Source organism: Giraffa tippelskirchi, chromosome 13 (genome assembly GCF_054371585.1).
Source record: "Giraffa tippelskirchi isolate mGirTip1 chromosome 13, T2T-mGirTip1v1.2.pri, whole genome shotgun sequence".
Taxonomy (NCBI): Eukaryota; Metazoa; Chordata; class Mammalia; order Artiodactyla; family Giraffidae; genus Giraffa; species Giraffa tippelskirchi.
Window position 1 is genome coordinate 119,376,290 of NC_137287.1, and position 25,855 is coordinate 119,402,144.

A 25,855-nucleotide genomic window follows, 5' to 3' on the forward strand; every position below is an offset into this window, starting at 1 on the left:
GAACCTGTTTCTTCACTCACAAAATGGCTATAATAGTGATACCAACCTCAGAGGGTTACTGAGAAGATTAAATAAAACGATACATATGAAGCACTTTCTGAGTCAGAATGTGTTTAGCCACAGGACTAGAACGTAAATGAAGGTGGCAAAAAAGGGAAGAGGGGTTCATAATTTCAGCTAATAATGGTCGTTAAATTTGAAGGCATGAAGAGGTGGATAAAAACTCGAATTCTTTCCGTCTTCCCGCTCTGCTGTTCTCAGCACCTTGCTGATGGCTCTCCTCACGGGTTCAGGACGGGTGCTGCAGCTCCGGACACCAAACACAGACGAGAGAACACGGAGAGGGGGAAAGGCACCTCCCCCGCGTGTCCTCTTCTATGAGGGAGACCACCGCTCCCAGAAGACCCCGAAGACTTCCCGTTCATCAAGGCTGCAGCATGTGCCCAATTGCAAACGAATCGGGGGAAGTGAGGACAACCGTCTTTGGCTTTGTTCTTGTTATTCAGTTACTAAGTTGTGTCTGACTCTGTGACCCCATGGAATGCAACACGCCAGGCTTCACTGTCCTTCATTATCTCCTGGAGACTGCTCAAACTCATGTCCATTGGGTCAGTGATGCCATCCAACCATCTCACCCACTGTCGTCCCCTTCTTCTCCTGCCTTCAATCCTTCCCAGCACCAGGGTCTTTTTCATTGAGTCAGCTCTTTGCATCAGGTGGCCAGAGTATTGGAGTTTCAGCTTCAGGATCAGTCCTTCCAAGGAACATTATCAGGACTGATCTCCTTTAGGATGGATTGGTTTGATCTCGTTGCAGTCCAAGGGACTCTCAAGAGTCTTCTCCAGCACTACAGTTCAAAAGCATCAATTCTTTGGTGCTCAGCCTTCTTTATGGTCCAACTCTCACATCCGCACATGACTACTGGAAAAACCATAGCTTTGACTGGTTCTTAGACCCATAATAATTCATGCGGAGGCTGAGGAGAGGCACTGTCCCTGAGCACCTTGGCAGATGGACATCCAACAAAACTGGACTGGCTGAGAAGACAGAGTGGGAAAGCACTGTATCTCCCATGGGTATAGCTCCTGGCATACATTATGTGGCCCAAAGGCCCGCATTTGATGAGCTCTGGCCTGGGAGTCACGCGTGGGATGACCACATCTCCAATTGACCACGGAGCCACTCCGCACAGCAGACCCCTGTATCCAACCGCACACTCACCGTCTCCACTTGGAAGGCTCATAGGCACGTCACATCCAACATGCCATATTTGAACTCAGAGTTCAACTTCCAGTTCCCTCCCCTTCCTTATTCCTTCCCTGTTGTTGTCCACCTTGGTCAAGCCAGAAACCGACTGGCCCTGGAGATCCCCTGCTTTCCCTCACCATCTATGCTGGCATTTCTCCAACCTTACCATCACCTTTGACCCTCCTCGTCCTCCCTGTGGCCTTCAGGGCTCCTACGCCTGTGCTGTCCCCTCGTCCTGGAAGCTTTCCCGCTGCTGTTCCTCCATCACCTTTCCCAGGGAAGCTCTGCTGATTCCCGCAAGTCAACCCCCACTTTATATCAACTCACAGCCATGCATTCCTCCCTGCATTGGCCTTATCATGTTCTGTGCTTATTTACATGGTTACTTGAGTCATGTCTCCCTCCACCAGGTTGCAAATTCCACAGGGATAGGAACCAAATCTGTTTTGTTCGCTGATAATCCTCAGTGCCTGGCACGTAGCATAGCCTGTGTTCTTTTTTAAAAAAACAAATGAATAAATCCATTTCCCACCCTGTAACCATAGAGATCTTTCTAAGAAGCACATCAGATCACCTCACCCTCTTGCCTCCAACCTCCAGTTGTTGTTGTTCAGTTTCTAAGTTATGTCTGACTCTGAGACCCCATGAACCGCAGCACACCGGGCTTCCCTGCTCTTCACTATGTCCTAGAGCTTGATCAAACTCATGTCCACTGAGTCAGTGATGCCATCCAACCATCTCGTCCTCTCCCACCCCCTTCTCCTCTTGCCCTCAATCTTTCCCGGCATCAGAGGTTTCTCTAATGAGTTGGCTCTTTGAATCAGGTAATGGGTCCCATTTACCCTCAGGGCAAAATTCAAAAGGCTTAACATGGCTTTTCCAGGCCCTTCAAGGTAGATCCTGCCAACCAGCTAGCCCCATTTTCACCTGCCCCCCTCATTCCCTGATTCAGCCACCATCAGGTCCTTTAGGTATCTTGAAAGCTCCATGCTCTCTCTTACCTCCAGATTTACTCATATGCTACACATCTGCCTGAAAATTTTGTCTAGAAATATCCTCCTTCTTGTTGTCAAGCCTCCATCTAAAATAGTCTCCTCCAAGAAGCCCTCCATACCTATCAGGCTGGGTTCAACACCTCTGAGGCTTCCCCAACAACATGTGCTTATGCCTCTCTGTAAGTCAGGCTACATCTGAGCTGCTCTGACAGAGCCCACACTGTCTCAATGGGACAGAATTTTAATTTCAGCATGGATGTGGAAGGTCCAAGTTTGGTGGGTTGTTTCAGTTCTGCAAGTTCATTCTAGAAACTGGTTCCTTCTATATAGTTGCTCTGCTCTCTTCATTCCACAGCTTCCAGCGAAGGCCAAAATGGCTGCTTTAGCTCCTCCATCACCTCTACATTCCAGTCAGTAGGAAGAGAGAAGGGTCATTCCTTCTGAGGGCATGACTCAGAAGTGGTTTCACATCACTTCACTTGCATCCCATCGGCTAGGACTTGGCCATATGACCATAGCTAATTGCAGATTAGGCTGGGAAATATAATCTCTCTCTTGGCTGCATGTGCCCTGGGAGCACCTCCAGGTTCTCGCGTTTTGAGGAGAAAGATGAGGGAAGTTGGTAGACCCTGGCAGTCCCTGCCACCCTCGCCCTCAGCGCTGAGCACGGTGTTATCTGGCTCCTCATCTACCAGCCCAGCCAGACCGTAAGCTCTCTGAGGACAAGCACCGTGGGAGGTGGTTGCTGTTGTATCCCCAGCAACTAGCACTGTGGCTGGCACGTGATGAATGAGGACGAGCCTCAGAGGCCGAAGGGCAAGCCGGGGAGACTGAGGCAGGCCCTAGTTCAGTTCCACACGTGTTTCCTGGGTGCCCATTACACGTGAGATCCTGGGGGCTCACAGCCTGGTTTAAGTGGTCGGGGTGCAGAGAGGCTGGCCTGGCCCAGCGGCATCCCAGCCAACACCAGGTCCAGGTCTGCAAGACCCCAAGCTGATGGGGGAGCTGAGGAGCCCCAGGGAACTGGTTCAGAAACAGGGCCGAGGCCGCCGAATGCCCACAGGTGGGCCCTGATCCCACGTGGTCCTGGACCGCCGCACTTCCGGCTCGGCCCCAACGTTACCTGGCCGTGGGCCCAGCCCTAACTGCATGCCTTCCTTCCTCTCCTGAGAGGGGCTGGGGACAGGGCTCCCCCCTCTGTGGGCAGCCCAGGAGGCTTGCCGCAGGAAAGGCCCGATAGGAGCACTGCAGGGTTCAGCCCCAGAATCAAGGGCTGTCTTAGAAAGGAAGAGAGGAAACTCTCCCCTGACCCTCCACCCTAAGAGCTGACCTGGGATCAAGGAGAAGCAGGCTTAACTGAAAGAACCCTGGGTTTGAGTCCCAACTTGATGCTTTCCAGCTGTGTGGCTGAACCGCAGCTTCCCTATCTATGAAATAACGGGCACCCATAGCCCAGGTTAACTTCTCAGGGTTGGTACAAGACTCAAGTGGGGAAGTGGATGTGAAGGGGCCTTGAGGCCTGAGGTCTTGTAGAGAAAAGTTGGTCATTAGTGTGGTTAAGATCAGTGTTATTTATAGGGTACCAGCAGGCAGACGGGGCTTCCCTGGTGGCTCAGTGGTAAAGAATCTGCCTGCAATGCAGGAGACCCGGGTTTGCTCCCTGGGTCAGGAAGATCCCCTGGAGGAGGGCATGGCAACCCCCTCTAGTATTCTTGCCTGGAGGATCCCTGGTGGGCTACAGTCCATGCGGTTGTACAGAGTTGGACACGACTGGGCGCCTAAGCAGCAGCAGCAGCAGACAGAGACCCAGAAAAGTGGGCACACTATAATCCAATAAATATACCATCTGCAGGGTGAGGTGCAGGGACCTCCGTGTTGGGTGAGCGGAGGAATCAGGTCTCCCCAGCTAAAACCTGTCCTCTGACTTCTCCCTGCAAGTCAGAATGGAAGAAAACTCCTGTCCAGGAAGCCCAAGGCCCTGCATGGTCCGCCCCATCTCCTTACCTCACTGGCCTTGAGTCCCAGCTCTGTCCTCCCTGTGAGCGCTCTGTCCCAGCCACTCCTGCTCCTTGCTGTTCCTTAAAGGTGTCCAGCTGATTCCAGCTGCACCACCTCTGTGCTTGCTGTTCCCTCTGCCTGGGCCTCCCTTCCCTGCAGCTCCAACTTCTTCTTCTGCTCCCCACTTAGTTGTCACCTCCTTGTTCTCCTAGACAGCCACCACCTACCCAGGTGTCCACCACACCGGGCCATCTGATTGACTTCCCAGTCCTGATCAGCAGCATTGTAGGCACATTAGTCTTGTTCATTCATGTATTTGCTCATTTCTTCTCTGTCTCTCCCAGTAGAGCACATGGACCTTGTCTGTCTTGTTCACTATATCCAGAGCCTAGCACAGGGCCTGGTACATAGGAGGTGCTCAGTAAGTATTTGTTGACTAAATGAGTACACAGAGTGAGGAAGGGTGGGGAGGTGGGGAGGTGGGGAGGTGGGTGGGTGTAGCTTTTATTGAGCACCTGCTACCTGCCAGCCACATTCCTCATTGCCTTCAAGACTTACGACATCACTGCCAGGTCAGATTATTATCCCTACTTCTCAGATGGGGAAACTGAGGTTCAGAGTGAAAAAAAAATGACTTTACTAAGTCCATTCAAATAGAAAAAGGCAGATGTTGGATCTGAAGTCAACCCTCAGACTGAGAAATATTTACAACCCAAATATAAAACTCTTGAAGGTATTAGTAGGTTCTTGGGTGCACATATCTATCAAAGCTCATCAACCGTACACTTTTAAATTGGAGGCTCTCAACTGGGTATCATTTTGCCCCCAAGAGACATTTGGAAATGTCCTGACACTTCTGTGGTTGTCATGACTATGGGGATGTGCTACTGGCATCTAGGAGCAGAGGTCAAGGATGCTGCTACACATCCTATTAAAACAACACACAGCACCTCCCACCCCCTAGACAAAGAATTATCTGACCCAAATGTCAGTAGTACCAGAACTGTGAAACCGTGCCTTTAATGGGGGCTTCCCAGGTAGCGCTAGTGGTAAGGAACCTGCCTGCCAATACAGAAGACATGGGAGACATGGGTTCGATCCCTGGGTCGGGAAGATCCCTTCGAGGAGGAAATGGCACCCCCACTCCAGTATTCTTGCCTGGAGAATCCCCTGGAGAGAGGAGCCTGGAGGGCTACAGTCCATAGTGTCACAAAGAGTCAGACACCACTGAATTGACTTAGCATGCACACCTGCCTTGGATGGACGCAGTTTATGGTACATAAATCAGTAGGCCAAATAGAAAAGGACTTCTACCAGTCAGAAAGGAAAGAAACAAATCAGTGAGAGACAATGCCAGATAATTTTAAAAAGCAAATTAGCACATCAGAAAATACAAACAGCTAATACATAGATGATAAGGGGCTTCACCTCAATACTAGTTAGGGAAATGCAAATTTTAACGTGAATAATCTTTTCCCCCTCACACGAGGGGAATATTTAAGTGATAATATCCTGTCTGGTGAGTGTGAGGGAAGCAGATCCTCTCACACACGGTGGGAGGGAGTGTAAACTGGCAAAAGCTTCCTGTTGATTTGGGAAAACTTCCTGACCTTGTAAGTGGACGCGGCCTCAGTTGCAAGCACACTTTGTAGAACCTGGGCAGGCTTCCCTGTGGCTCAGCTGGTAAAGAATCTGCCTGCAATGCAGGAGACCCCAGTTTGATTCCTGGGTTGGGAAGATCCCCTGGAGAAGAGATAGGCTACCCACTCCAATATTCTTGGGCTTCCCTGTGGCTCAGCTGGTAAAGAATCTGCCTGCAATGCAGGAGACCCCAGTTTGATTCCTGGGTTGGGAAGATCCCCTGGAGAAGAGATAGGCTACCCACTCCAGTATTCTTGGGCTTCCCTGTGGCTCAGCTGGTAAAGGAATCCACCTGCAATGCCTGAGACCTGGGTTCAATCCTCGGGTTGGGAAGATCTCCTGAAGAAGGGAAAGGCGAGGGGTATGACAAGTCCTTCGTGAGGATGTTCACTGAGGCATTGTTTCAAATAGTGGACATATTTAGGGGGGGCTAAGTATCCATGAACATGGGATGAGGTACTTAAACTGTGTCACAGCTATCCTACAGAGTTCTAGACAGCAGACAGAAATAATAAGGCAAATCTCTAAATGCATAATTTTAGGTGAAAAAAAGGTCGAGAAATCACATTTACAATCTGTTTGTAGTCAGATCACACAAACTAAACCTGATTCATCATCCCTTCTTCTCACTAACGTGTTCGGTCGCTCAGTCGTGTCCCACTCTTTGAGACCCAATGGACCGTAGCCGGGCGCCAGGCTCCCCTGTCCACAGGATTTTCCAGGGAAGAAGAAATATTTTCAAAAAAGATTTTTTTCTATGTATACCATTTTTAAAGTCTTCATTGAATTTGTTACAATATCGCTCCTGCTTTGTGTTTTGGTTTTTTCGTCTGCGAGGCATGTGGGATCTGAGTTCCCCGACTAGGGGTCGAAATCACACTGGAAGGTGGAGAATACGACCCCAGCTTTGAATGGACCAGCAACAGACCAACCCCAAATGATCACATTTCCAGCCCACCTTGCAGGCAGGTGGCTGCAGTCTGGGGCCACGTGACCCAATCCTGCTCAGTGAGATGTAAGTAGAGATCAGTCAGTCAGGTGGGGCTCTGACAAAGCCGCCGTGTCTTCAATCTAAGAAGAGGATTTGACCCAGATCTTGCACCTTCTCCGCCTTCTTCCTGGGCTGAGCCTGGTGCGCCAAGCAGTGAAGTAGCTGTTTTGAGCCGTGAGTTTGAAAGTCACACACCAAAGTGGGAGACAAGGAGAGTGGTCATTGGTGACTTCCCTGAACGAGTCCTCCTCTGGACTTCTTTTTACCCAAGGAAAATAGAATCTCTAGCCAGCAAAGCCACTGGAGTCTGGTACTTGTTGCTTGCAGCCAAGTCCAATCCTGGGGAGATACATTTAACTTACCATAGAGAGTGTGTGCTTGAATCTTTTTGCAACAGAGCCATCTTTAAGTATTATTAAGTTGTGGGGCTTCCCTAGTAGCTCAGATGGTAAGAGAATCTGCCTGCAATGCAGGAGACCCAGGTTGAATCCCTGGTCAAGAAAATCCCCTGGAGAAGGGGATGATAACCTACTCCAGTGTTCTTGCCTGGAGAATTCCATGGACAGAGGAGCCTGGCAGGCTACAGTCCATGGGATCGCACAGAGTGGGACCCAACTGAGCAACTAACACACATAAATACACCCATTATTAAGTTGGGAGGTATATATATGTATATATTTATTTATTTTGTTTGGCTGTGTCAGGCCTTAGTTGTGGTGTGTGGGCTTAGTTGCCTGGAGGCAAGTGAAATCTTAGTTCCATGACCAGAGATCAAACCCGAGTCCCCAGCGTTGCAAGGCAGATTCTTAACCATCGGACCACCAGGGAAGTCCCAAGTTAGGAGTTTTAAAAATTAAAATATAAATCAAATATAGCCCGTCAGACTAGAGAGTCTGCAGCCCCTTGACGGTCCTTTTCAAAAATGTGTTTGCCGGTTGGCTCTGGTTTTTCTGACCCAGGGAAAAATGCCAAGGGGAAATGGAAATGCACCAAGACGCTTTCCCCTGACCGCCTGAGGGGGAGGCTGGGGTGCTGACTGCACAGGAAAAGTTCCATTTTCCTGATAAGAGGGCTCAGGCTGTGTCTCTGACCCCAGAAGGGAGGCTCAGGGCTCATTCTGGGCTGTCCCCCGCTTCACGACTGAACCCTGTGGCCCTCCAGCCCAGACGTGCAGCCCCCCAGGCAGTGGCCTAGCCACCTCGCCCACTTGTTTGTCCGCCTCTTCCCAGAAGCAGGGTGCTCCCTTTATCTCGGGCCAGAGTCCCCCGGGGGCAAGGATGGAAGTCACCTGTCCTCATGGGGTTGATGAGTCATCTCCCACTGGTTGGAGGACACACAGCTGACCTGACCTCTCCCTTTTGCCCCCTCCCCAGCCTTCTCCTGCGGATGGGGAAGGATGGGCGTATTGCCTTAAAAATCATCACAGTGACAGCCACCATCTCTGGGGTGCTGGCCTAGAACCAGGCCCTGGGAGGTTAGCGACACGGCCTGGGACTCAGACCCCTGGGTTCAAACGCTGGCTCCAACTTGTCCTAACCCGGTGGCCCCGGGGAAGTCAGTGAATCCCCTCGATCTCCATTTGTTCATTCAGTAAACATTTATTGAGTAAGCACTCTGCACCAGACCCAGAGGTGATGAGGCTGCTGCAATGTCTCCCCAGAAACAGTCTGGCACTTTCGGGGCACCGTGGATAGAGATATTCCAAACTACTACTACTAACAATATTAATAAGGTTGCACATGTCAACTGGTGATGGGTGCCATGAAGAGAAGGGCGCCAAGCTGTGCTCATGAAGGGACTTGTTCATTTAAACAGGGTGGTCAAGGAAGGGCCTGGATACACTCTCCTCTGAGCAAAGACCTGAAGGTGATGAGAGAGGAGCCATGTGATTATCCTTGGGAAGAGAGTCTCAGGCATAGGGAACAGCAAGTGCAAAGGCCTGGGGCTGAAGAGTGCTTGGTGTGTTCCAGGAGCAGGGGGCAGGCCGGTGTGGCCAGAGAGGAGTTGTCAGAAGGCAAGGCAAGGGTCAACTGTGCAAGACCTACGGGCCACCGCCAGGACCTTGTCTTTCACTCTGGGGGACATGGGAGCCATGGCAGGGGGTTGAGCGTGGGAGAGACATGAACTGACTTCCTTCGGGTAGGGGGAAATGACAGGATGGAGGAGATAGTTTGGAGGACTCTGGAATAATCCTCTGAGCAAGTTTCTGGTGACTCACGCCGGGGTGGGGCTGTGGAGGCAGGGGACGTGATCAGATCCGGATGCCTTCTGAAGGCTCATGGATGCGAAGTGGGGCAGAGAGGGCTGGAGAAACAGAGGAGTCGGTGAGGACACTCAGGTTTCGGGCCCGAGTCCCTTGAAAGAGAGAGGTGTGCTCTTTCTGAAGTGAAGAAGACTGCAGCAGGGGTGAGGTCGTGCAGGGAGCTGAAGAGGTTCCGTTTCTTACCTGGAGGCTGAGTCATCCATCAGGCCTGTGCCGTCACAGCTGGATATTCAGGCCTGAGTTCAAGTGAGACATCCTGGCAGGGTGTAGATTTTTAGCATGGAGATGGTATTTCAAGACTTGGTTTCTTCATCTGTAAAGTGGGAATTAAACAGCATCTGCTTTGCAAGGTTGCTGTGAATTTGGGTTAAGCATTGAGAGGTCCCATGCAGATAGCAAAACGCAGGTAAATGTTTGTTCTAGGACAGTCTGCGAGATTGCAAAGAGTTGGACATGACTGAGCGGCTCATACGACCTACCTAGTAATTCCACACCCATCGCATTTGGTTTTGGTTTGAATCCTCGTGAGGTCACTATCCTCGTCACCATCTTTGGCTTTATGGATAAGGAAATGGAAGCTCAGCAACGGGAGGGGACTGATCCAAGGTCACACAGCCAGCAAACAGCGCAGCTGGGATTCACAGGCTGGCTTTAGAGCCCTGCTCTTGACCGTCCCTCCTGTCGCCTGCATTCCCAGCATCAGGCCCTTGGATCCTAAACTGACCAGACCCCGGGGAGGTTCACTGTTGAGCACCAAGAGGAAGATCAGGAGAGGAAACGCCTCTGGGTGAGACGGGCCCTGCGCCTGCCTGCCTAGGGGCCCCGAGTAAACAGAAGCAGCGCTGCTGAGCTGGTTCAGACTTGTGGTGAAGAGAAGCATGTGGCGCTAGACTGCCAGAGTCCAATTTCAGCTCCACTCCTCACCAGCTGTGGGGCCCTGGGGGTAGGACACAGCCACCTTGTGCCTCAGTTTCCCCAACTGTCATGAAGGGTAACAGAGGACTGAATGGGTTAATTCCCGCAGAGTATTTAGAACAGGCCCGGGAGCTCAGCAGGTGCCTGACCAAGGCAGGCCACTGCGGCCACTGCTGGTACTCCAGCTTGGCTTCCGCTGAGCATGCGCTCCAGGGCCAGGGCCTCCTGCCATCACCGGGTCTCCCTCCGCCTCTTGCTCAGCGTAGCTCATCTGCCTCGGCCTACATGAGCCCTGCATCTTTGAATTTCTCACCCTGAGCCTGCAGTTCCTCCTGCCCCCAAGTGGGGAGCGTGATAACGACCGGAGTGGGGGGTGGCCAGCTGCGGCGCCTGTGAAGGACTCCAGGTTAGAGCTGTGCCTGGCTCAGCAACTGTGCTCAGTGTACACAGACATGCCCGTCACTGGAAACTCAGGCCCATCCCCCGGAGGCCGGATAAAAAAGCGTTTTCACAGGGGGACGCTTCTCAGCTGTGAAGGAACCCACTAGTGACGCTTGCAGAAGCACGGTGGACCTCACAGGTATCCCGCTGAGCGCAGGAAGCTGGTGCAGAGGGCATGCACTGCGTGACTTCCTCTATTTGAAACTCTAGGTGGAACGAAACTAACCTACGATGCGGAACAGGATGACCTAGGATGACAGTGCAGAGGCCTGCGGTCATCTGGGGCTGAGGCTGGTTTGGAAAGGGGCACGAGGGAACTCGGCCTTTGAGAGGTTTGTGTCGTGTTTTAGGTGGTTGATTCTTGAGTGCATCTGTCGGAACTCATTGAACAGAATCCATCACCATCTGTGCATTTTATTCTATGTCCGTTATCTCCCGCTTATTTTAAAAGGTAGAAAAATTTTGCTGTCCTTGCCATAAATGTATTATTATTTCTCTGTGGCCATTATGAATTATTATTATTATTATTTAGGATCCAAGGGCCATTATTATTATTATTTCTCTGTGGCCAATATTTCTCTGAATGGCCATCATGGCCATTCAGATCTCCCATGGTCCCCCTTTCCCTGCCTCTGGTCCCATCAAAGCCCTCTGGCACGTGAGTGAGATGGCCTGGTACTGCAGAAAGGGCTCTCAGACCCTGGTCACAAACCTGCCTCTTCCTCGCTATCTGCCTCAGGCTGGTCATTTAAACCTCGGTTTCCTCATCTGTTAACTGGAGCTAATACTGGTACCCAGCTAATAATGCTGGTACAGCTAATACTGGCACCCAGCTGGTGAGATTGTTGCCGGAGTTCAGATTGATGTGAGGTGCAGAGGCCGTGGATATTGGAGGCTCACAAACGCAAACAACGCAGAGAAGCTGGGAGAGGGTGGGGTGATTGGGGGGAGGGGTCTGGAGCCAGGCCACAGCTGCAGGGGGGCAAATCCTACTCCTTGGGGTAGTCCCTAACCTCTCTGTGCCTCAGTTTCTTTACTTGTAAAGCTAGAACGATGATATCTCCTAGCCATAGGGTTGGTGTTTTGAAGGTTTAAAGAGATAATCCATGGCGAGTTAGGACAGAAAATTGCTGTCCTTGTTTTCAGGGATGGAAGGAAAGGAGCTCGCAACATGCGGGGGGTGGGGGTGAGGGGTGGGGATAGGAGTGGGGTGCTAATTCAGAGGGCCCAGTCCCCTGAACGGTGGTCCCAGCCTGGGTCACAGGGGCCCAGGTGGAGTGGCGGGTAGCCCAGCCTCAGCAGAGCTGGGTCACGAGCTGCCAGGCATGTTCCCGGCTCCTCGGGTCGGCCCCCACGGCTGGAACACATTGCTTCCTTCCTCTGTTCTAGGTGACAGACCAGCCCAGAAACCGCCTGATGTCAGCAGGCTGGCCCGCCCTCTGATGGGGAGGAAGTGGGCGGGTGCCCTGGGCACAGATGAGCCGGCCAGACGTGCCCCGAGGCGGCACAGTCACGGCGATGCAGGCATCACGCACCCTGTGCTTACGGAGCTGGCCCTGGCTTGGCTTGTTCCCGCCACAAAGCTTCAGGGCTGCTCGGGGTCAGAGTGGGGAGATCCAGGGGCGTGTGGCCCATCTCTCCTCCTCTAAACACAGCCAAGGACCGGCTCCCAGGGGCCTTGGCCTTCAGGAAGAGTGGGCACCCCAGGAAGTGTGGCTTGGGGTGTCTGTGAGGTGTCCACTCTGTGTGGTTTGGCTTACTATGTAAGGATGTGTAAGTATGTGAATGCATGGCTTTAAGAAGGTGAATGAGTGTGTGTATGTGTGTGCATGTATGTGTGACTGAGTGTGGGTGTGAATGAGTAGGTATCTGTGTGCTGTGAGCGAGGGTACCGGACGGGGAGACATGTCTATTGTTGAATGTACAAACATGCTTGGGCATGTGAGTGTACGTCTGGGTGTGTGAATGACAAAATGAGTGTGTTTTTAATTGTATGCATGGTGTGTGTGTGTGTGTGTGTGTGTGTGTGTGTGTGTGTATCTCCAGGTCTGCAACTTGAGCACAGAGTGTGTCTGAATGTGTGCTTGGGAGCAAGTATATTCCTGACTGTGTGTGTGTGTGTGTGTGTGTGTGCATGCACGTGTACTAGGCACGCCCACTGTTGTGAAAAAAAATCTGCAGCGAACCTCTTTTGCATACAGAGCTCCACTCTGTTTCACAAGAATGTTCATGGATGCGTGGAGCCAGCAGGTCGATGCATTTAGAATCTTAACTTTGAAGGAGGCAGTGAGGAGGGAGAAGGTGTGATCTTTAAGCTGAGCACTGACCAATCAGAACAGGCACCAGTCTCCAATACCTGGGCTAGCTGAACCGGCCTTGGCAATCCCAACCTCTAGTCCCATTGGCAGCCTCTGAGAAGGGCTTGACCCAGGAGGCATTCTGAGGCAGCCCCCAAACCAGCAAATGGTCAGCCTTTTTATCAGTCAATAATCATAGCAATTACCTAATCATTCATCCATCCAGCAATATTTCCTGAGCACCTACAGTGTTCTAGGCACGGTTCCTGACACTGGGGTTGCAGCCAAGAACAAGATGGACAAAAGTCCCTTTGCTGGTGGTGCTAACACACTAGTGGGACCAAGCAAGCATTAAAAAAATGAACAGCAGATGGAGAGGGTTAATTGGTAGTATGTGCTGTAGATAAAAATAAAGTCGAAGAGGTAGATAGAGAACAACAGATGGGTTTGTTGCTCTAAAACGTTGGTCAGCTAAGACTTCATAGGGAAGGTGACATTTGAGTGAAGATCTGGAGAAGGTGAGGTGTGAGCTATGGGGACTTCTGGGGAGAGCATTCTAGGCAGAGGGCACAGCAAGTGCAAAGGCCCTGGGGTGAGCGCATGCTTGGCTTATTTAAGAAAGAGAAAAGGTGCCAATGTGAATTTAGTGTGTGTGTATGTAACTGATTATAAAAGCCAAGTGCTGCTGCAAAGATCAAGCAATAGAGAATGAATAAAGGAGAAACGAAAAATCCATAGTAACTGGAGCGGGAGGGGGGGACGATGGAATAAGTGTCAGGGTGTCTGTTGTACAGTTCTCTTGATATTCAAAGCAATTTTCCATCTTGACAAGGCAGCATCAAAATAGTGCAGCTGCAACCTCATCTCTCAGTCGCAGCAAAATGCCATGTTTACGGCTCTAACCCCAGCCCTGAGCCCAGCCTGGCACATAGTAGGTGCTAGCTGAAGGGAGTCTCTGCCTTCCATGTCCTCCTAGCTCCCTGAGGCCTGAGGGGGAGAGGCAAGACGGGTGCAAACCCCCCAGTGTAGAAACTGGGCGCCCAGTCCCCGCAGACTGCCGGCCCAGCCCCCAGTGGCCCCGGAATGGCAGCGTCACCTCTCTCTCCTCCTGCTTTTATGAGCTGCGAAGGAGGCTTGTCCCACATTGCACAATTGCCCCTTAATTGCTATTTCCTCTCAGTTATGAATTATGTCATGGATACGGCCGCTCACGTTATTAAACTTCCACAGAGGCCTTATCGTCTGGATACCCGCCAGCACCCCGGCCTGACCTACTTTCCCACCGGATTTCAAAACCTCCTCCCTCGTCCTCTTGCTGGGCTTTTCCTAAGGAGAGTTCTTGGTGCCCAAAAACTCGCCTCTAAAAATAAAAATAGAGCGAGGGGGGTGGGGCCCAGCTGGCCTCGTGAAGCCCTGAGGCTGACAGCAGCCCCCGTGACTGCGGCCAAGCTCCACCCTGCCTAGAAGTTTCCTCCGGCAGCCTGTCCTTGGGACTTGGGCTTCCTATCAGGACAGGCCGTGACACAAACCACAGACATGGGTGCCCTGGACCTTGTTTCTCAGCTGTGGGTGGGAGGACTGACTTTGGAGGCAGGAAAACCCGGGTGCAATCATGACTCTGCCTGTAACAGGCTCATTCATTCATTCACCCCAGGGCTATTTACTGAGTCTGTGATAAACTGAATGCTGGCTCTATTCTGGATGCTGGGGACATATCAAGAATATACTGGATAGTATCAGAGGGTGGATTCCCATCCTCACAGAGCTTATCACCTGGTGGGCAGAGATAGGCACAGAACAAATGATTGTGTAAGAAGAGCAATGAAAATGAGACAGTGTGGTGGGCTAGAGGGTGATGGGAGTATCCACAACTAAGGTGGTCAAGGGGGTCTTTCTGATGGGAGGGGGTCATTTAAGCCAAAGCCCCAGTGATGAGAAGAACCAAGTCTGAGAAGCAGTGCCAGGTGAGATAAACCAGTGACATGGGGTGCAAAATGGGAGTGGGGGCTTGACCAAGGGTCACTCAGGGGCTGGTTGGCAGGTCAGGAGGTTACCTCCTTAATGTTTTCACCCTGAGCATCTCACTTGCATCAACCTAGACCTGGACCTGCAGGGAAGGAAAAGAATCCAAGTAGAAGAGGAAGCACAAAGGCCCTGAGGTTGGGAGTGAAGCCCAGGGTGAGGGGGGCAGAGGGAGCCAGGCAGCAGTGGGGGTGGGAGACAAAACTAGAGAGGTGGCGGCAGGGGGGCACAGATCACAGAGGGTCTAGAAAGCTGTGTGGTGAGGATTCAGTGAGACACACGTGTATTTTGAAGGTAGAGCTGCTGGTACTTGAAGGTGAACCGGGATTTGCAGGGGAAGCAGGGAGGAAGCAGGACCAGCTCCCAGGCTGGGTGGATGGTCATTCCTTGACGGCCCTGGAGGAGACAGGCAAGTCCTTCATCTACCCAAGTTTCTTTTCTTCCTCTGAGATGTAGGGATAATGATACCAGCCTTCCCAGACACGATAGCACGCTTAGCTCAGAGCCTGGCACAAAGTACACGCTCTTCCAATAGCACAGCTGGTCTCGGTGACTTACCTGGAGTCACCCGCGAGTGAACGACACGGAATGGACCAGAACCCAGACCCTACACTTAGGACGTGTCACAGCAGGCAGGGCTGCGCCTTGGCACACAACTCTCCAGATATGCAACCTTCCAGCCAAACAGGCCTCAGCAGCTGAGGCTGAATTTTTTTTTTTTCCTTTCTCAATTGTGCTTATGCGTGGGGTTGTTTATCTAACTTGGCTGAAGCTTGAGGCCCGGACCTATAAACATATCCTTTTAATTATTCCACAAATGAGACATGCTCATAGAATAAAAATTGGGAAACATAAATAAGCAAAAAATACAGCAAAAAAGCAGAGAGAGGGAGAGAGCGTGCACATGTGAGAACAAGTACCTAAATTAGTACGTGTGTACCAAGAGGCGTGCATAAAGAACTAAAGATCTTCATTGCAAGATTCTTTTTTTTTTAATGTATTGATTTTTATCTGAAGGATAATTGCTTTAAAATATTGTGTTGGTTTCTGCCACACATCAACATAAATCCACCATAAGTATACATATGTCCCTCCTTTTTGAACCTCCCTCCCACCTCCCACCTAAAGTGCAGGATTCTTTAACACAGTGACAGACTGGAAGTAACTTGAGTATTTGAGAAGAGGAAAATTTTGTTTGTTTTCAGTATCCCATTTCTTTGTTTTTTCCTTTTCTTATTTTTGTTTTAATTAAAATATAGTTGATTTACAATATTACATTAGTTTCGAGTATACAGTATAGAGAATCAATATTTCTGTACATTATACTCCATTTAAAGTTGTTATAGAATATTGTCTACATTCCCTGGCTGTACAATATATCCTTATATCTTATTTATTCTATGCATAGTAGTTTGTAGGGCTTCCCTGGTGGCTCAGATGGTAAACAATCTGCCTTCAATGCAAGAGACCCAGATTCGATCCCTGGGTCAGGAAGATCCGCTGGAAGAGGAAACGGCAACTCACTCCAGTATCTTGCCTGGAGAATTCCAAGGACAGAGGAGCCTGGCAGGCTACAGTCCATGGGGTCACAAAGAATCAGACATGGCTGAGCAACTAGCACTTTCACTTTCATAGTAGTTTGTACATCTTAGTCAATAATAAGGATCTTTTTAGCCGAACAAATTAAATAGTATTCCAGTATCATGTAACCACGAAGTGAATGAAGCAGACCTCTGAGTACTGATTTGGAAAATTGCCAAGATGCAACATTAATTGAGAAAAGTAAGATGCAAAAGTGATTACAGGATGCTACAGTTTGTGTGTGTGTGTGTGTGTGTGTGTAAGGCAAGATGGAGCAATATATGTGTATACATCTATTGGGAGACACACAGACCATCTCTCAGAGGACAAGGCCCTGTATTTTCAGGAAAGAATGGCAAGTCAGAGATGAGAAGGAGGTGACTTTTCATTCTGTTTGCACTGTTATAAAGCTTTTGGTTTTGGTTTTGGTTTTGGTTTGCTGTGTGCGTGACTGTCTTCCAAGAAACATGTTAGCAATGTTTGAAAGATCAGAGACTCCCCTCTTGGACTCAGAGGTTTTCCTGAAGGCCTCAGGACAATCTGGGCTGCTGTTTCCTGAAAGCCTGCTGCAAACCCGAGGAGGTGGCAGTGAGATGCCAGTGGGCCCAGGGCCCCAGGGAGGAGGCTGCAGGCTCCTGACCTGCCGCACTACAAGCAGCTTCTTTTATCTTTTTTTATGAGTGGGACAACAAGTGAGAGTTCAGCTATAAAAGGGTTTTGCCCACTTTGAGATGAAATGTTTGAAAAGCTTTGATGTTGAGTTAATCTCATCCTATTGATGAGAAGACATGGGTCCAGAAAGGAGGAGGAAAAAGAAGATGATCCCAGAGACAGGCAGACCTTGCTCTGGCTGAGAGCCTTAGGTGGTAAATTTGTCTCCTTGAACCTTAGCTTTCTTCCTTCAAAAACAAATAAGCAAACTGACAAATCAGTTAGTAAGAACTTTTCACAGATAATCTGAAGCCGAAGTAAATCCTGAGGCCTTAGTCCTCTTGGTCCTGGCAGAAAGATGCCCTGGAAATCAGAAGTCTTCTCTTTCACCCTCTGATTCTCCAGGAGGTGTGGGAGGGATCCCTGCCCGCCTCCCATGTCAGTCAAGTCCAAGATCAGGCATATCTCATTTACTGGAAGTCACCTCACTGCAAAAGGCAGGATACCCTAGGATGCATTCAACCGCAAGGACAGGAAACCCAGTGCAAAATGCTTAATTATTAAGGAAATGTATTTTCTCATGCGTTTAGAAATCCAGAGGCAGGGAAGTGGATCCAGCAGGCATGCATTCAGCTGCAAGTAACACAAATCTCACCATTGGTAAGTTTCTATCATCTCCTGTTACTAAGTCCACCAGTAGGCATCTTGGGCTGATAGGATGCCTCAATGATGCCAGTAGGGGCCCAGGTTCTTTCCTGTTTTTTGTTTGCTTCTTGTACATGTGGATTTCGTCCTCATGGTTGGTTGTGGTTGCAAGATGGCCATTCTATCTCCAGCTCGTATTTACACTGTAGCCAGGAAGAAGAAGGCAGGGATGAGCAGAGTGCCCATTATATTTGTCTCTTTTCAGAAAGCTTTCCCAGGGGCCCCACCTGGCAAATTTTGCTTAATATTCATGTCTCATACCTGGATCACATGGCCATTCCCGGCTGTCACAGGGACTTAAGGAGGCTGAGCGCTTTTAGCTGGCTGACTGCCATCCCAATAAAATCAGGGTTCTGTAAACAAGGATAAAAGGAAGAGTGGGTATTGGGCAGATACTAAGCAATATCTACCACAAGTTGTTCAAGGGACGTTAATACAAAGACTCAAAGACATTATCCAGGACACGCGCTTTTCCCCCTTTTCTACTCTTCTCTTTTCAGTATGGGCTTCTGTCCAGAGACCTGATTTCCCTCCTCAGGCTGGGAGGGTGACCCCTGACTTGAGTACATAGGCCGGTGCCCCCTCAGACCAAAGAGGGTTCTTTCAGCTGACAAGAAGAGTTGACAATAGTTGTAGCTGAACAGTCAACAGTGTCCGCCATACCTCGATTAATCAGAATTTTAAAAATCCCATCCTCTTCTTTCAATTCACTGAAATCTCCCTTCTGTTCTCACAGGTATCATCATCCACAGCTGTGATAATTCTGCATAACACCCTAAACGCTTTATTCTCTCGAATATGGGGTTGTTGCAGGCCAGCTGACCTGGTGTGGGCGTGGCTCGGTGGTTCTGCTGATCTGGGCTGGCCCCATCCACCTGCCTGCTGTTCCGCTGGAGGTCTGCTGACATAGGCTGGCCTGGGAGATGGGACCCTGCCCTGCCTCACATGCCTCTCACCTTCTGGGAGCCAAAGACTTCACCAGGTGTGTCTGTTTACAGTGGTGAAGTGAAAGTAAAAGTCGCTCAGTCATGTCCAACTCCTTGCGACCCCAGGAACTATATAGTCCCTGGAATTCTCCAGGCCAGAATACTGGAGTGGGTAACCTTTCTCTTCTCCAGGGGATCTTGCCAACCCAGGGATCGAACCCAGGTCTGCGGCATTGCAGGCGGATTCTTTACAGTGGTGGCAGAGGCATAGAAGCCAGGTGGAAACATGCAAGGTGTCTTAAAGCCTAGTCTCCTACAGACACACTGTCACTTTCATCTCAGTCTGTTGGCAAAAACAAACCATGTGGCTGAACTCAAGTCAAGGGGGAGGGAATATGCTCCACCCCTTTTGTGGGAGGAACTGCAAGGTCACGGGTCAAGAGGCGTGGATCCAGGGAACAGTGAAGAATTCCTCAGATCCAATGTCATTTCTGTCTGTTGGTTACCTACCTCACTGACTTCTCTTTTTCAGTTTCACCTATGGTTTTCTTGTCTGTATGCCTTCTTTCCTCCACATTCAAGAGAATAAAAGGTGTGGGGTGGTTTGTTATGTAGCGTTATTGTACCAGTGCACAACCAATACACGCAGTGAGAGGGGAATGAGATTGCAGTGAGGGGAGGAGAGAGGAGGATGGATAAAAAATCTCTGGTCAATAGAGGTGAGACAGACCTTCTCAGCTGCCCAACCACAGCCATCGTCAACTCTTCTGCCTGGCTGAGAACTCTCTTTAATTTGAGGGCGCTGTCACTCCATGTTCTCAAGAAGAGAACTGCCTTTCCAGCCTGAGGAGCTAAGTCAGGCCTCAGGGCAAAGCCCTGGGCAGAAGAGGGAAATTGGGGGCCCCTAAGGTTCTTTGGTCAGCTTTACTCCTTTTCTGCACATGCCCTCTGACTTAGGGCCAGCCCTGGCTCTTCAGTCACCAGCTTAAGGCTGCTAATCCCCAAATCTGTAAACTCAGGCCCGACATTTCTCCTGAGTCCACCTGCCAAGTGGGCACGTTCACTGAAACTTCTCAGACTCTCAGCGCTTTCCCACTCAGACCCTGGTACCCTTGGCCTCAACCACACCCCATACTTTCCCTTTATTCTCAGTCTCGTGCATGCCCGTCCGTGCAGTCACTTGATCCAAGAACCTGTCTCCATGTTCTCCTTTGTGCTATAGTTGGTACTTACAACGACCATTTGCTGAGCACTTACCACGTGCCAAGCACAGGACTAAGCATCATACCTGTATCATCTGATTTAACCCCTGAGATGAAGGAGGCCCTGGTATCGTCTATATTTTACACAACACAATCCAGCAATCCCCCCCGAGGTGTGTCCCACAATTGGAGCATGTGGCCTCTCTTAGAAGCTTCAGTGATCATTCCCAAACCAATCAACCGAAGTTCCCACTTTAAAATCCTTTATAGGGGCTTCCCTAGTGGTCTAGTGGTTAAGACTGTGTGCTTGCAATGCAGGAGGTGTGGGTTCAATCCCTGGTTGGGGAACTAAGATCCCACATGCCTCACGGTGTAGCCAAAAGATAAAATATTTTTTAAAAAATTTAAAAGCCAAGTTAAAAAAAAGAAGACTAAAGTCCTTTATGATTTCCATTGTCTTAGAGACCTGAGCTAAACCCTTTGGTCTGTAGTAGTTGGCTCCAAGATTCTTTTTTTTTTTTTAACTTTTTATTTTGTATTGCAGTATAGCCTATTAACAATGTTGTGGTAGTTTCAGGTGAACAGTGAAGGGACTCAGCCCTACATATACATGTATCTATTCTCCCTCAAAATCCCCTCCCATCGAGGCTGCCACGTAACACTGGGCTTAGTTCCAGGTGGCTCCAAGATTCTTGCATTTATTTACACAAAAGGAGAAATGATTGAGCTTACTCAATGTGCCAGGAAGTTTCTAGGCACCAGAGAAAGACAGAAGTCCCCAGGAACTTAGGTCCAACGACAGTAAACAAAAGAATACGTAGCTGACGTGTCAGGTGGTGACAAAGAGCTAGGAAGAAAAATAAAGCTGGGTGAGGGGTAGGTATTTTGGGAAAGGGGCATCATTTTGGTGGGAGTCAGAGACAGTTTCTCTGATAAGAATGTATCGCAGTGAAGGAAGTCAGGGAGCAGTAAGTGCAAAGGCCCTGAGGCCCAAAGGGGCACGGTGGAGGCCTGTGCAGGGAGTGGGAGGGGTGAAGGAATGAGGAGGAAAGGGGAAGATCAGACAGAGCCTTGCAGCCCGTGACGAGCACTTGGCATCGACCCTCGGTGCAGTGGAAGCCCTAGGAGGGCTCTGAGAAGAGATGTAACCTGACTTGGGTTTTCACAGGACCTCACTGAGTCCACCTGGGGGCCAGGGAGGAAGCAGGGTTTTGCAGGCCTCATTACACTTAGGTCAGAGAGGGAATTCAGGTGTTCGAGTGAGTCTCAAAAAAACACAGGGAAACCAAACAGGATTTTCGAGTTAACTCAGAGTCTACCAGAAGATGGGAGGGAGCAGTGTGTGTTAGCCTCAGGCACGGCTGGGCCACCAGACCTTTCAGCAACCTTCTCAGGAGATGCTGACGCTGTGGTCCCGATGATGCCTCTGGGTTTCCCCTGCGCCTGCCACCTGCTGTTCTGGCAGCACCTGGGGCAGAGTGAGCGCAGAGCACACCCAGTGTGGCCCAGGTGACGCTGACTGGTGACCAAGCTCCCACCAAAGATGCTGGTGGCTCCGAACCCTAGAACAAGCACTGACGCTCCCGGTTCTGCAAAAACAAACCATGCCCCCTTGCACGCCGCATCCGACCCCGGCCCCACCACCGCCCCGCCGCACCAAGCGCCCTTATCTCGCCGCACAATCCTTCAAAGAATAACAAGGCGTATTTGTGTCTGTGGTTTGGATTCCCCCAACCTGTGACATCAGATAAGTGCGATGTTCATAAAAAACGAACGCCATCACAGAGAGGAGAAAAACAACTGAAAATAAGTCCCTGGGTTCAGCCTCGACTTCCTTTCCAGGGAGGAAGGGGCTCTATCTGGTTGAGGTTTCACGGTACAGAGTCTGGGGCCAGGGGTGGGGGTAGGGGGCGATGGCGTCCTGGCCTCTCCCCAGCCGGCTCTCATCTCAGCCTTTACACTCGCCCCTGTAGTATGGAAATGATGCTCTCCACCTCTCAGGGCTGCCCTTGAAAAGTGACTTCTAAAAAAACAGCAATAATGGCAATCATCTGCCACAGGCCATTTTCTTGGGTAGTAATCTTCACAGCCACCTGCTTCACCCTCACGTGGGGTAGCTACTAAGATCAACTGGTTTATAGATGGGAGACTGAGACTTTGAGTAGGAAAAGAAGGTGGTTATAAAACACTATGTGGCCACTTTTGGTTTTTAGAAAATGTAAACATGTAAAATGGAAATTAAAAAAAAAAATTTTTTTTAACTGTATAAATAGCGGTTTGGCAGGAGATTTGCCCAGAAGTCACAGAGGTTTTCCTGGGTGTTGGCAGTACCAGGGAGACTGATTCCCTGACGTCTCTCTTCCTGGCTACCCCCGGGCCCGGCTACGCGGACCCTCCCACCTCCCATCACCTTCATCTCTTCGTGCACCCGTCATCACTGGCGTGTACCTTTCTGTTTCCATCTGTTTCTGGGTTTACGGCCTGTGTTTCCCGCTAGAGCATAAGCTCCACAAAGCTGGAACCGTATCCACAGCTCCTTGAGCAGCCCCTGGCATTATCGGGCCTCAATAGACACTCTTGGACCAACTAACTGTGTTTTCTTATTTTTAAAATTTTCTTTTTAAAAACCAAACCAAACCATCTGGATTACTTTTAATTGCTATTTTAAGAGCTGGTCAAAAGTGAGCTGGCCGGAGCCCCTGCAGGGAAGTGTCGCCTCTGCAGGCTTATCTGGCTGGACGTGAAGGAAGTGGGTACCCTGCCTTTCCTCGGGCTGTGTCAAGGGGTGAACATCCCAGAGTTTCTCAGCCCAGCCTGCTCCGAGTTCCCTGGCCCCGGAGATCTCTCCGCCTGGGACAGAGTTATCTTTGAATGACAGCATGTTCAGCACCCCCACCCCCAACCCCCTGGGGTGAGGCTGCCAGAATCTCAGGGGGCAAAAGGGGGCCCTGGGCCAGACGCAGCCCACACAGGGGAGGTGTTAGTTAGGCCATGCGGTTCCAACATCTTGGAGTTTTGCCATCATTTGAAAATCAAGAGACTTTGGAAGAAAACTAAAATATCTTCCCAAAGGGCAGGAAATAAGATGAGAATAAAATAGGTGGGAAGACTTCACATCTTTCAAATGACAATTGTGCCAACATATATAAACCGAATGCAATTTCAAGTAGTGACCCACAGGATTTCTTTAATTGGATACATTCATTTTGGAGTTTACAAGGAAAAGTATGAAATAGAAGGACAGTGGGAAGAACTATCACAAAGGTGGTATTTGAACTCACTGGGGGAATGGAATATTGAATCCAGGATGCCAGCATAGCACATTATCGATTTAGTCTAGTTATCACTAAAATAAAAAGACTCTCATCTTCCACCATATTAAAAAAAATACACAGATGTCACATAAAATGTCTGGATTTCTGCCTGAAAACCTTGAAAACACAAGACCCTCATTTTCCCGAGGCAGCCATGGGCTGGTGCAGAGTGGAAACTCCAGGGCTTTCCAGTTCACCACGTCCCCCCAACTCCCTGCTGCCTACTCCCCCCCATACCTCCCCCCCGCCCCCCACCCCAGCCACCCTCATCATCTGTGCGTCTGATCTGGGCCCTGAAGTCGCTGGAGTTTGTAGCCCCTGAACTCAGCACTGGCACAGCAGAGAGACTCAGGGGACATTGGAGCTTGGAGGCCTGCTATCAGCCCCCTTTATGCTCACGTCATTTTTCTTGGTGGAAATACAGATGCCGAGGAGGGATGTGGCTTGAGAGCCTGGACCAGGAGTCAGAATCTTGACTGACCTCTGAAGAGTCACTTTCCTTCTGGGTGCCTCAGTTTCCCCCTGTGCCAGGGGAATAATAAGATCTGTCACTTATCGCCTGCAGGAATCTTGCTGTTGTTCCTGTGAAATGCATGAGCCAGGGCTCAGGGCAGAGTCACGCCAGGGATAATGAGGTGGGAGGGCAAACCCTCCCTCTCAAATTTAGGGTTTTTTAGTGCTCTTTTAGTCTTTTTAGGGAGACCAGGACAGGAGGAAGGGGGAGCTGGGCAGAGCAGAGGATTGGCTTTGATCTCCTTTTGCCAAAAAGGAGGAAAGAAAGTAAACAAATAGCCCTGGCCTCCTTTGATTCCACACTGCCTGCCCCAAGAGCTCTGGAGCTGATAAGAACGAGCCAAATTCGATCTGGGCAGCTCCGCCCTTATGACCGGACTTATCCCGGGCAGTTGGAATCTGGGACCCTAAAACCTGTCCCCGCACCCTGCCCGCAGTGCCTACCTTTCATGCCCTTCTTTGCTCGCCCCTGCGATGGAGACTAGAGGGGGAGGAGAGGGGGAGACTTTCCCATCGGGGAACCACACACAGGACATGAGAGAAGGGGCTGGGAAGGAGGCCTCAGAGCACGTTAGCACCCCAGCTCCCCGATTCCAGGAAGGAGCGCTCCCCGTGGGGACTAATGGGAAATGAAATTCTCGGACACTGAGACTGGGCTGAGCGGAAGGAGGGTGAAGTTTCTGGGGAAGAGCAGGAAAGTCTCCCTTCCCATCAGCTGGTGGAGCGCAGCCATGTGGTGCAGGGGTTCACAGTGTGACGTTGAAGCCATCCCGCTCACGGTTGTGTCTCTGGGCAAGTGACTTCACCCCACCGAGCCCCAGCACCTGCCTTGTTAAGGGTTAAGTGAGGTCATGCCCCTCAACTGCCTGGCACATAGTAGGTCCAGTGACTGGACACTTATGGTAAAATGGCTTAGAGGATTCCAGAACAGCCTCAGGCAGAGAGACAGAAAAATGCCAAGTCCTGAAAGATGAAAGAGGATTGGTTGTGTGAAACCTCTCAAGGCTCCAAGAGCCATGCAGTCAACAAGGTCAGGAATCAGGGCCCGTTTGGAGTTGGGAAGAGGTAATTCCGGGCAGAGTTTAGCACAAAGAGAGGACATTTCCTCCATGTTACCTTCAAGGAGGCCCCGGCTGATGGCTTTAAGCTTCCTAGGGACTGGTAAGTAGCTAAAGGTTAAGGCAGACGGAGACTGCGAGAATAGTCTCTGGGGTCAGGGGTTCCTTCCCACCACAGCCCCTTCCTCGCTGAGTGATCTATGCATCCTGGCCTCAGTTTCTCCACCTGTAAAATGAGAGCCATAACGACATCAGTCTCCAGATTTTGAGGGTGGAATATGTGGCATTCAGTCGGTGCTCAGTGAATGAGTGGAAGTCACGAGCCACGGCTACATTAGGGATAAGGTGGCAAAAGCAAGGGTTGGTGGAGGGAGAGGAGCTGACCTCTGTCCGGTTCTCACTTGGTGATTAAGCCCAGGCCCCGTTCCACACCACCAGCTTGGCCATGGTCACTGGAGACAGGAGACTGCCCTGCTTCATGCCGTGCCAGGGCCTGAACAGTGCCTGGCACAAATCAGGGATTTGCTCACAGAATGTGTGGAACTGGACACACGAGAAGAGGAAGGCACAGAGAGGCCAGGGAACTTGCCCAGGACCACACAGCGGCCTGCCCACCTGGAGTCGCGGCTCGGGCTGGGGCTGAACTGGCCTCACTGTGACTTTGCTCTGCTTCTCCGTCTCCTCGAAGCCCCCCTTGGCCACTCCGTGTCCAGGCTGCCCCCACCTAGCGGAGCCAGGGAAGCGGTTCGGCCTCCTTCAGCTCCTCCGTGGGCCGTCCAGCACCCCTGCCCGCAGCACGCCCTCGCCTTCTGCTCCCTCCCAGGCAGGCCGGCCGTCGGGAGCTCACGCCTGTATGCCTCCCCTGGCCTGAGGTGTGTTCTGTGCAACCTCAGATACAGTGTGGGTGTGTGCACGTGTGGGTGTGTGCACATGTGGGTGTGTGCACGTGTGTGTATGGGTTTTTTCCCTCATAGTTTTGAATCATTTGCCAACTTTTAAAAACTGGAGATTTCACGTAAAAACCAGGGTTTCCAGCTTCCGTTAGAAACTGGCAGCTTGGGCCCCCTGGGCCCCCTCTCCTCTGCCAGCTGGGG

At 50.6% G+C, this 25,855-nt stretch overlaps 1 long non-coding RNA gene across 1 annotated transcript; it reads left to right on the top strand.

The window, feature by feature from the left end:
- The first annotated feature begins 10,727 nt into the window (after nt 1-10,727).
- On the top strand, nt 10,728-19,278 carry LOC145533234 (uncharacterized). The gene is made up of 4 exons (XR_014073934.1): nt 10,728-10,824; nt 17,634-17,703; nt 18,485-18,730; nt 18,867-19,278. It is a non-coding gene; the product is annotated as an uncharacterized LOC145533234 (long non-coding RNA).
- The last annotated feature ends 6,577 nt before the right edge of the window (nt 19,279-25,855 follow it).